The 12,640-nt window shown below is 37.3% G+C and overlaps 1 pseudogene; it reads left to right on the forward strand.

Annotated features, from left to right (window-relative positions):
* LOC109679452 (butyrophilin-like protein 8) overlaps window positions 1-12,224 on the forward strand; it is a 62,744-nt pseudogene extending 50,520 nt beyond the window's left edge.
* Window positions 12,225-12,640: the final 416 nt, after the last annotated feature.

The raw sequence follows: 12,640 nt of genomic DNA on the forward strand, positions 1-12,640 counted from the left end.
ATAACCTGTGTAGTTAGTTAAGAACAGAAATTTTATTTCTCACAGTCTAGAAATCCAATATGAGGATGCAGTACATTTAGGTACTAGTGAAGACACTTATTTGGGTCGCAACCTATGGATGACCCAAATACTCCCTGGAATTCCCTTTCATGAGGGCTCCAACCTCCTGACCTAGTCAGACTCCCATATTATAATTTTACTTTTTCCTTTCTAGTTTAGATGTTCTTCATACTTTTTTCTTTTTTAATTGCTTTGGCTGAAACTTCCAGTACTCTGTTGAACAGAACATCTCTAAAGGCTGGACATGGAAAGCAATGCTGACCACAACAGACCCTGTCCACATAGAGCTGAGAGATGTTCAGGGGAAACTCCCAGAAAACAAATCATTATCACACTTGAAAGCAGATGATGATGACAATTTCAAATTGGAGGAGAGGGCCAAGGTGTATCAAGAAAATATGAACAAAATGAAAGTAAGGCATGTTAAAAAGAATGAAATGGCACTATGAATGGCCAAAGTCATGAACTAGAAAAATATTATCACACAAGTGTGTAAGTAGAAAGATTGTGTCACAATGTGAATGCACTAAAGGAGAAATCTGTTAATACAAAGCTGGAAAATTTCCTTGTCACAATGTCATAGGGAGTCTTTCATATTTTCACAAAGTAAGCAAAACAACAGAGCACAAATGAATGTCTGACCTGCAGTCAGAGTTTACATTATATACATCCTCCTTGCATCCTTGAAATATTTATGAAACATACTCATGTGTTTGAAGGAAACAAATCATCCCAAATTTGGATTTATGGTCATATTAATCTCCCTTGGGTTTTTGGACGAGGAGTGGCCCTTTGGTTTTTCATAAAGAAGATGGAAAAGGGGCTTTTGTGAATTTTAGTGAAGCAGATATGTAGATGGAAATAATGTGGAACTGTATTGGAAAGTGCCTCTCATTCATATGGATAATGTTCTTACTGTTTGTGAAACACAGTTTTTCACCTTGAAAATGGGAATATTAATAAGATACACCTCCAGGGATGTCTTTGAGGCATGAGGGAGGTAACTCATGTGGGTATGTTCTGTCAAGTGTAAGAAATGTCACTCCCTTGGTGTAGTAAGGTGATCGTGATGAGTGTTCTAAACCCATGCACTTTACCTCCTCACCCTAGTCCTGCATAGGCCACACTGACATGGTGATCATGTTTGACCAGTTACCATTTGTGTTTCTTCACACAGGTCAGTGGCAGTTTGTTGGGCTTGACAAGCCCATCCGGATCTTTATAGGAGAGGAGGTAGTTTGTTCTGCTTCCTCTCTCCTGAGGCAAATGCCCAGGCCATGGAAGTGTGGTTCTTTAAATGATCACTTCTCTGACTTAGTCCACCTGTACCAAGATGGTAAAGACAGGAAAGACATTCAGATGCCAGCCTATCAAGGGAGAACAGAGCTGGTGAAGGACTTCATTGTGGATGGACATGTGATCCTGAGGTTGCAGAAAGTCACTCCCTCAGATGCTGGCCTGTATGGGTTCTGGTTCAGCTCCCAGACTCATGAACAGAACGCCATCTGGGTACTGCAGGTAACAGGTCAGTTGCTGATTTCAGAAAACTTATACCTGCCTTGTCTTGTGGAATCATCGTGGGCTTTATAAACAGTTGTATGAAAGAGAAGACTTTTTTCTTATGTCATTTTCTTAGCAGACAGTATCCTACATGACCACTTTGTTATATCTTGTGCGTAGAATTTTATCATCTTATCATATGTGTACATTCATGTTGAATTGTCTCCTCACCATGAGATCTCTCTCTGCTGCCCTTTTATAGTCACACCCTCCTCTCTTACCACTATCCCTGACCCTACAAATTACTAGTCTGTTCTCCATCACTGTTATTTTCACAATATAAGAATGTTATTTAATAATGGAATCACATATATGTGGCCTTTAGAGATGGGCTTTTTCATTTAGTATAATAACTTTGAGATCCATTCAGCTCATTGCTTGTATCATTAGTTCATTCCTTTCAATTGCTGGTATAATCATGGGTTGGTTTTTGCATGGACATAAGTTTTCATTTCTCTCACAAACATGGACATGAGTACAATGGCTAGGATGTATGATAAGTGTATGTTTAGTTTTTTTCCCTTTCACTTCATAGTGTATCTTTGTCAGGTTGCACTTCTATAACAAAATACCATAACCTGTGTAGTTAGTAAAGAACAGAAATTTTATTTCTCACAGTCTAGAAATCCAATATGAGGATGCAGTACATTTAGGTACTAGTGAAGACCCTTATTTGGGTCGCAACCTATGGATGACCCAAATACTCCCTGGAATTCCCATTCATGAGGGCTCCAATCTCCTGACCTAGTCAGACTCCCATATTATAATTTTACTTTTTCCTTTCTAGTTTAGATGTTCTTCATATTTTTTTTCTTTTTTAATTGCTTTGGCTGGAACTTCCAGTACTCTGTTGAACAGAAAAGTGCTCATCTTTCTCTTGCTGTTGATCTTAGTGGGAAAAATTTTAGTCCTTTCCCATTGAGTATGATGTTCACTGTGAGTTTGACATATATGGCCTTAGTTATGCTAACAACATTTCATTCTATCCATTATTTGTCAAGTATTTTTTATGATGACAATTTATTGAATATTATCAAATGACTTTTTTGGCACCAGTTGAGATAACCACTTTCTTTATTTGCTGTATTATATCACATTTCATCATGAAGAGATGTTAGATTTGTCAAATACTTTTTAATGCATATATATATATATATATATATATATATATATATGAGTGTATGCTATTTATTTTGTACTCTGTGATGTGTTGGATTATATAAACTGATTTTTGACTGTTGTATCACCTTTCATACCTAGAATAACTCCCAATTGGTTATGGTTTATAATTCTTTATATACACTGCTTAAATTGATTTACTCATATTTTTCAAAGGTCTTTGACATTATGGAATGAATTCCAAACATTTACTACTATTTGCTAGGAAAATTGTGTAAAGCTGGCTATAATAGTTCTTCATTTTATTTCCTATTATTTGAGAGTTATGGCTTTTCCTTCTTTTGAAAAGTGTTTTTTGGTAGTAATGAGGTTTGAACTCCAGGCCTCACACTTGGTAAGCAGAAACTCTGCCATTTGCACCACACCCCCAGCTTACAACTATTCTTTAAATGTTTTCTAGTACTTGCCAGTCAAACCCTCTGGAAATTTTAATATCTCTAATATTAAATTTTAAGTTTAAATAAAAATTTTTCAGTGGTTATAAAACTACTCAGATTACATATTTTTTCATCATGACTGAGCTTAGGTCATTTGTGGTTTTCAAGGAATTAGTGTATTTCTTCCATGTTGTCAAATATATGAGCATGTAATTGTTCCTAGCATGACTTATCCTTTTAATGGCTGCATGATCTGCAGTGATACCTCCTGTTTAATTCCTGACTTTAGTGATATTTTTATATTCTTTGTCTCTATTTTTGTTCATATTGCTAGAGGCTTGTCAATTTTTATTAATTTTAGAAGAAACACATTTTCACTGAATTTCATTATTGCTTTCCTATTTTAAATTTCATTGATTTATGCTTTTATCTTTATTAGTTTCTTTCCTCTATTATTATCTCCTTCTCTATCTACCCCTACTGTGTTATCCAACAGCTTTCAATGTGTTTTTTCTGACATTTTTATAACAGAAGCAATGAATTTTATTTTATTCACTCACCATCTTCTCTTTTCCTTTCTCACCTCTGTAAGTTCCCTTTAGTTCCCTTAGTGTGTGTGTGTGTGTGTGTGTGTTTTATATAAAATCATGTCTGTATTTATGTATAGATTTATCTTTATCTTTTAGGTCTATTTCATATGAAGGAGAACATTCAACTTTTGTCCTTCTGAACCTGGCTTATTTGCTTAATATGATGATCCCCATTTCCATTGATTTACCTGAAAAAGTCATAATTTCACTCTTCTTTATATCTGAATAATACTGCATTGTGTATATACACACTGGGGTTTGAACTCAGGGCTTTGCATTTGCTAAGCAGGAGCTCTGCTTCTTGAGTCATGTCTCCATGCCCTATGTCATGTTTCTGAGCATATCATTTTGCATAGTTTTCTTAGCAGTTGCTCTTGGTATTATGGCATATACATGTCATAATAAGGTCATTGATACTGACCTTATTAATGTTTCATTTTGCATAAATGTGGAAACCTTACTTTCCCTTGATTCCTTTTACATTCTCCACAATTGAATTAACGTTGTTTTGTCAATTTTTTGTAAATTCTTTCAGTGTCACATCAGATAAGAGTTATAATTTATGTTTCAGTCATCAAATATGATTTAAGAAATCCATAGAAGGGTGGTCTATTGTAGGTACCTTTATTTTTTGCTCCTTTCATTGGTTTTTATCCCTTAGGGATGGTCTAAGATTCCTGCCTTTTCATTTCCTTTTTGTTTGAGAAATTTCCATTATTTATCCTTTAAGGCATGGCTTGGTTGAAACAAATTCTCCATTTTTTTTTCTTTTTACTTCTGGAGAATGTCCTGACAGTTCTTTTCTTTCAGCAATTGAAAGATACTGGGTCACTTCTTTTAGGCCTCCAAGATTTCTGATGAGAAACCTGTTGTCATTAAAGGAAGTTTCTTCATATGTAATGCATGGTTTCTTTCTGGTTACTTTCCAGACTTTTTCTTTGTCTTTAGTTTTTCGACAGTTGAACTATAGAACATCAGATGTGAATTTATCTTGATTTTCCTTATTCAGCATTCACTCAGCTTTTCTGGTCTGTAGTTTTATGTCTTTTCATCAAATTGAGAATTTATTAGGCAAAACTTCTTCAAATTTTTTAATCCCTATTGTTTGTCCTGTCTTTCTGGGGTTCTGATGATAAAATGTCAGATACTTTGATTTTGTCCTTCAGGACCCTGAAGGTGTATTCTTAAAATGCTTTTGATTCCTTGTTAAAATTCAGTGAATTCTATTGCTCTATACTCAGGTTCATGGATTATGTTCTCTATCATAATCTACTTTACTGTTGTTCCCATTCAGTACATTTTAATTTGTCATTTTATATTTCAGTTATATAATATCCATATGATTTTATATGGATCTTGTCATATGTTTCAAGAGATATTATAAGCACCAGCATTATTATTATTATTATTATTATTCAGCTCTACCTGGAATTGAACTCAGGGCTTGGTGCTTGCGAGGCAAGTGCTCTACCACTGAGGCCATGCCCCCAACACATTTACCTTTAGTTTGTTTTTCACCTAGAGTCTCATGCTTTTGCCCAGGACAGCCTAGAACCACCATCCTCCTACATCCACCTCCCTAATAACAGGGACTATAGGTTTGGATACCTGGTCTATAATCATTTACTGAAGCATTTTTGTGGTAGTTATGTAAGACTCTTTGTCAGATAATTTCCAACATCTGATTAATTTTTGTTTTGGTGTTAGTTGATTGTCTATTCTCAATGAAGATGCTATTTTCCTGGTTTTTCAAATGATGGATTTTTTTTGTAAAAAGTGAATATTTTAGATATTATGTCAGGATACTCTGGATCTTATGTAAAGCCTTTGTTTAATCAGTTGATCACCCTTATAGGTCTAATACTCAGATTCAGGTCTTCTTTTGTCAGTTGTGGTTACAATTTTTAAAAGAGCTTTTGTTGTTTCCATATATTTGGATAATTTGCAAATCCTGTGGTTCCTACTGAGTACTTCCTGTGCTGCCTGTGGAAATAGAACCTGTTTCTCCAGGTGAGACCCCCTGTATCTCTAAGTGAGCCCACAGGGGAAAAAAGTGCTTACCTGCTTTCTTGTCAGTGAGGCTGATACTCAATTCTTCTCCCAGTGCTACTGGGTCCCCCCTGTTATTGTCAGTGATGTGGGGAGGAGTGAGGCTGCCTGAGACAACTTCTGTTTCTAGATGGGGGACTGGTAATAAAGATCTTAGCTGCAGTGTTTTCCTTTAATCCTAGGACTCTAGACACTCACTTTCCCCGTTTGCCCTCTCAGAGTTTTTCTGTGGTTGCCTCTTGTGTTACCTCAGGGTTTACAATTTTACTTAGAAGATAAAAGAGAGTTGAGTCTACACTGTATTATACGGACCCCTTCCTTACAACCTACACGGTTCATTCATCCATTTCCTCAATTATCATTTCTAAGACTGTGTGAATTGAGTAATACCCAGAAGGGAACATTTCTGTCTGGAGTAGGGCGATGGGTAATAACAAATAATTAAATAGGTGTTAACTCTGTAACACGTCCAAATTATAAATGGAAGTTAGGTTAATCCCTCCTTGGATCTAACTAGTCCTTCAAATCAAACTCCCAAACAATTCCTGTGCCTATCTCTCCTTTCTTAGAGGCTCCCACATCTCTTGCCCTTTTCTTCTCTCATCTGAGTGAGACACTGATGTGTCTGGCTGGTCACCTTCACTTTAGGATTCCCTGAAATCCTATTTCATGATGCTTCAGAATGGCTCTGTAAGATAATGGTCATAACTACCACCTGATGGAAACTAGTCAACAGGACCATAGTGACTTCAGTGCCTACTATGCTTACAAGATGTGCTCCACATTCCTTGGGTCAGTATATTCACCTCATAGTCTGATCCTGTGCTAGTCTCAAATCTTATTTCACATCCGTCTTTTCTTGCACACTACAATCTAGAAATACCACATGCTAGTAGCTATTTCTTAAAAGAACTATGGCATATCCACTCTTGATTACATGGTATGTACTTGCGCCTTTACCTGGAATGCTTCTCTATCTCTCTAGTTGTCTACATATAGAACCACATTTATGTGATACAGCAAGGTACAAATGTCTCCTCAAGGAAGGGATGACTTTCCCTAAATGTTATTCATTCTTTTTAATAAATAAAAAGTAAGAGTAAGAGAGAGAACAAGAAACAGTGGGAGAGTTGTTTTGTGGATGGGCTTGATGAACCCACTTTAGGATAGCTGTGACCTTAGGATATGACCTTTGTTTTCACTCCTTCCCTGTTTTTTCTGCATAGATGGGCTCAACTCTTCCCATTTCCATTATGAGGAATGTTGGTAGAGGCATCCAGCTACTCTGTCAGTTCTCTGGTTGGTTATCCCAGCCCATAGTGAAGTGGAAAGACTAAGAAGGAGTTGAACTACCTGCAGACTCCAAAGTGAATAAAGACCCATATGGTTGTTTTGATGTGGAGACCTCTCTTGTGGTTCAAGAAAATTCTGGGATCATATCATGTTCCATGCTACTTACTGACCAGAGTCCAGAAATGAAATCCAGAATATTGACAGAAAGTCAGTTAAAAATGGGAAGGTACTGTATAGCACTTTGGAGGAAAAGATTATCTCTGGATTGTTTAGTATTGTTTTATTTTAATGATTTTGAAAAGTCAAAGTAAATGAGGCATAAAAAGAAAATCATAAACATTTGATTAGGTGGAAACAGAATGACTTACCATTCTTAGGATTAGAATTAAGTATTTTCTTCATCAGAAGATCATCCCCATGGGAACTGTTTAGGAGATAAACTAGCAGAAAGGGGAGTGTTATGGGTGAGAATATGGTCTATGTATATGTATATTTATGTATGAAAATAGAATAAAGAAATCAATTAAAATTGTTTTAAAAAGGGGGAAGAAAGGTAGAAAGAGTAAGGCAGAGGTAAAATGGTTGGCAAATATGACCAAAGTACATTACACACATGTATGGAGATATGCAGTGATCACTTTGCATAATTAAATTAACTAAAAAAATCACTCCATGGAACACTTCTCCAAACTTAATATATACAAAACATAAGAAAATTAAATTTAGAATCAAGAAAAATATTGGTTACTCATTTTTATAAAAAGCCATTAGTCTGTGACACAGAATAGAATAAAAATATAATTTCAGGAATGATTTAGTAAGTAATAGAACAATTAGTGCTAACCTAAATATTCCAGAATTAGAATTGAAGAGGCTCAGTTTTCCAGTTAAAACACAAAATTATCAGACTGCATGAAAATTACCATTTGTTGAATCCATAAGACAAAAAGTAAAGCACATGAGTTATTTCTGAAACATAAAAAGGAACAAATATTTGAGACAAATATTATTCACAGAAAAACCATAAGAAATATATATATATATATATATATATATATATATATATATATATATATATTAGTGCCACAAAAAGTTTTAAGAAAAATTAGTGTAAATGGAATTATTTCATAAATATAAAAAGTTAATTCACCAGGGAAATATAAACATTTTACATATAAGTTAACCTCATGTATTTAACCATCTGAAGCAAACATCCATGGAAATAGAAAGAAAATTTGCAAATTGTGTCTTCCAAAAGTGATTAGGTAAACAAAGTTAGCAGGAACATTGACAGTTTGAGTTGCAAATAAATCAGCCTGAACTAATAATCATGAAAAGGCTACACCTCAAATAAAATTTTTGTGCTGATGGGGATCAAACCGAGGACCCTGTTATGCTAAGCAAGCACTCTACCACTGAGCTACACACACTGGCCCCCAAAACATTAATTTAAATCACAGAGGGAACATTTACAACATTTCACCATGTATAAGCACATAAAATGGTTTTCAGGGGCTGGTGTAGTGGCTCAAGTCATAGAGAGCCTGCCTAGATAGGAAAATAAAATCTAGATAGATCGACTTACTCAGAAATCCAAAGACTTTTTATTTCTTTGGTTTTTGTTTGTTTGTTGCAACAGGGTCATGCTATGTAGTCCTGGCTGGCCTTGAACTTGCAATCCTTCTGCCTCAGCCTTCCCAGTACAGGAATCACAGGTGTGGCCAGAAATGCCAACTTTAACATATAAAAGAAATTATAGAAAAACATCCTTGTGATGCAAGAGGATTCCTTAAATGAGAATCAAATGGCCTTTGCAGTAAACAAACATTAAGAGGTCTCATTCTGTTTTTTCACAGGCATTTTTTCAGACTTCACACTGTTCAATGGTTTCTGTTGTTCTGGTGATCTTCTGCATTGCTGGCATTGCTGTTTATTTCATTTGGAAGAGAGTTTTATTCTCCAAATCCTCTGGTAAGTAAAGGAGGGAGGAAGGGAGGCAAACTGGAAAGGAGGGAGGAAAGGGAGAGAGAGAGAGAGAGAGAGAGAGAGAGAGAGAGAGAGCGAATGGGGCTCTAGCTGGTACAACAGAGTCAGGATCAGAGATTTTCACTGTAGTTTGTGTGTGTTTGTACACAGAAGTAAAAGTGAACAACAAGATGAGGTAATATTCAGCCTCAAGAATAGTTTTCATCCTCAGGAGTCAATTTTCTCCTCTTTGGAGGTGACACTTCCCCTGAGGGTGCATGCTTTAATCCCCCCTCCCCAACTCAGCAACTTCTCTCTGATATCCCCATCATCACAACCACAGGATCCTAGAGTCCAATTCATCTCTTCAGTATGGGTAATCCTGATACTGTCTGATTCCAGAGAGAGAGAGAGAGAGAGAGAGACGTTCAGTACAGGGACTGGGGAGTTGGCACAGAAGGAGAGTTCCAGGAGAGGCCCTGTCATTCACACTCCCAGCTTGTCACCTGAGCTGTGAGCCATGTTTGTGTTAGTACCTTATACATTACTCTGCTGAACACTAAATGTTCTGTTTGTGTTTCAGGAAACATTCGGAAAAGAAGCGTTAAGTATCTTATTTGGACCCTTCCATACATAGTTCTCCCAAGGCCTAGGTGGTTTGAGCCATCTATACCCTATTGTGTTTAAGATCAGACAGAAAGGTTGAATAAAGACAAGCAGTTGGTTTTGTTTCACCATCCACTAATAAGAAACCAATCCTTACATATCTGGGAGCATTTGTAAAAGGCCTAAGATTTATATGATCTAAAGAGAAAAAAGTATTTTTATTCATTTATTCATATGTGTATACATTGTTTGGGTTATCTCTCACCCCCTCTCCTGCCCCCCCCCACTCCTTTCCTTCCAGGCAGAACCTGTTCTGCTCTCTTCTCCAATTTTGTTGAAGAGAAGACATAGCAATAATAAGAAAGACAAAGCGTTTTTGCTAGTTGAGATAAGGATAGCTATACAGAGAGATTCCTAGCATTGCTTCTATGCACACGTGTATTACAACCCTAATTGATTCATCTCTCCCAGACCTAAGAAAAAAGTATTTTGGCTTTAGTATGGGAATCTGGGTATGGAAACATTCTACAATTGCCTGCAAATTTTGTCTGTTGCTATATTTCATGCAGTAGAAGAACAGTAGATTTCTTGAACACTCTGAGGGTATGTGGACCCAGAACACTGAGAAAACTGTGGGGTGTCACCCTTCACATCCTTGATTATTTGAGCTTTTCTTTATCCAGGCCTGAATTCCACAGGATATTCTGTTCTGTCTTTCAGGAGAAATCCAGGATAAACCGGGTAGGAGCAATGTCACCTGCAGAACTTTCCTCCCATACACTCACTGTGGTCCTGTTCTGTGACTTGCTTCTCTTCTATGGTTTTGGTTTCAGATTGGAGAGACAGGAAGGTAAGAGTAGCCATTCCACCAACCCTCCTTTGTCTCCTCCTTTTATGTCCTCAGGTTTATGAACTCTTACACCTGAGGTCCATGTATTCCTAAAGAGCAACCTTGTGATGGGCTTCAAAGTTGTTGAGACCTGAAGCTGTTGGTGAATATTGGGTGAGGCACATTTTGAAAAGAGGTTTTTTTGGCCACAGGAAATTTCTGATGAATCTGTGTCCCAAAGAGGGCAACCACCTCATTCTCTCCCCTCTCCTTGTTTCCTGCTCTTCACATGACATGCTTGCTCCATCTGCTTGTTTTCAGAATATACATATGACTGCAAATATGCCAGTACCAAGAGATGATGGGATGGCCGTGGGACAGAGCCTTGGATGGGCATAGGAGAGGGAGCTGATGAGTAACAGATATGGGATCACTGAGTGATACTGAGGGTCACATGATCTTCATGTGATGAATCTGTGATTCACCCCATGGCACACCTCCCCCCAGACATTCTTCTCCATCCAGATCTGGTATGCAAGTCAGGGTGGTGATCACAAAGTTTCAGGAAATTGAGGGCACTAGTGACTGGACAGGTTGCTGAGCTGATGGAGAAGTAAGCAAAGTTAGGAAGGAATTATAGATGGAAAGAAATTGGATAGTAGAGTCATTTGAGCTCTCACAAAACAAATAATGGATTTATATTTAGGGACAGTGGTGGGGTCAGGGTGGTATACAAATTGTGACCTCACAGTTAGACTTCTAGAGTTAGTGAGGCATCAGGCTGTACTAAAGATGAGAGAAGGGACTGGAAAGACAGCGTCTAGTGGAGTCTGTATCCTAGACCTCACTTAATACCATCCTGAGTATGTGCTAGGAGATAGGGTGACCTCTGTACCTAGCTCAAGAGAAACGGAATTTCCCTCACAGTAACATATTATCTCTCTCCTTTCCTTATTGTGACTAATGGAGTTGCCTCTGGACCTAGACATGGCTCACCTCCATCTCCACATCTCAGCTCCGAAAGCTGTATCCTATAAGGATATTCTTCAGCGTGTTTTCTACTTGGAGAAGAGATTTTTGATAACCTATGCAGTGACTTCTCCAGGTTTCTAAGCAGGGAAATATTTCTGGGAAGTGTTGGCTGGACACAATAAAATATCATGCTTGGGAGTGTGCGAAGGTAAGTATGGACTGGAAGAAGCAGTAAGCAAATCTGAATCCAATAAATGGGTACTGGATCATTGGACAAGAGACAGAAAATTGGTATTTTGTAAATAATCCAATAGATTCTGTCTCTAGGAAACATCCCCACATGAGTGGGCATCTTCTTGGACTATGAGGATGGGATATGATCAGTCCCACATTTGTACTCTGACACATCAGATTGAAGGGTTACTGAGGCCCTACATCCAGCATAATCCATATGATGAGGAAAATGTAACTCCCCTTGTCATCTGACCAATGTCTCAGAGAGAGAAGCCTATTTTCAAAATGTCTCCACACCCTCCCACCTAGAAAACAGAACCCTCCATTCCTTTCATCTGCGAAAGAGTCACACTTCACACTCTCTTTTAGGTGCTATGTTTTCTTTCCCAGACCCAGAACCCTGCACAGCCAGAAGAGATGGGTTTTAGGAAAGAGGATCCATCCATGTTAAGGATCAAGGCTGTCCTGAGGTGTAGAAGGAAGAAGTTAGAAATAGGATTTAGTTCGTGAAAACTCCATTCAGCTGTGAGATCTGGGATGAGTCTCATGCTCCTTACTTGTTAGTTGGGACAGTGATTTGCACCTCAAAAATCACGGTGAGGTATAAAGAGAAAATAAATGTGCATCATGCTTACATTCTGTTAATGGCATAATGTTTACAAATGATGTATTCATAGACTACATTTACCCTAAATGACCTCTATCTCACATTAACACAATTTTCAAATAACCTGTGTAGGTATTAAGTACCTATTCTGTGCTAGGCAGAAGAATTGAAGAGGAGTGAGCATTTCCTAACTCATTCAATCAAATCCACATTAACAATACCAAAATTAGCCAAAGATATTATAGGAATAGAAAACTACCATGTCCCCAATGAACATTAATACCTCATTACTGGGCAAAATTTTAGCAAATTATATTTA

This window comes from Castor canadensis, chromosome 16 (assembly GCF_047511655.1).
Source record: "Castor canadensis chromosome 16, mCasCan1.hap1v2, whole genome shotgun sequence".
Classification (NCBI taxonomy): Eukaryota; Metazoa; Chordata; class Mammalia; order Rodentia; family Castoridae; genus Castor; species Castor canadensis.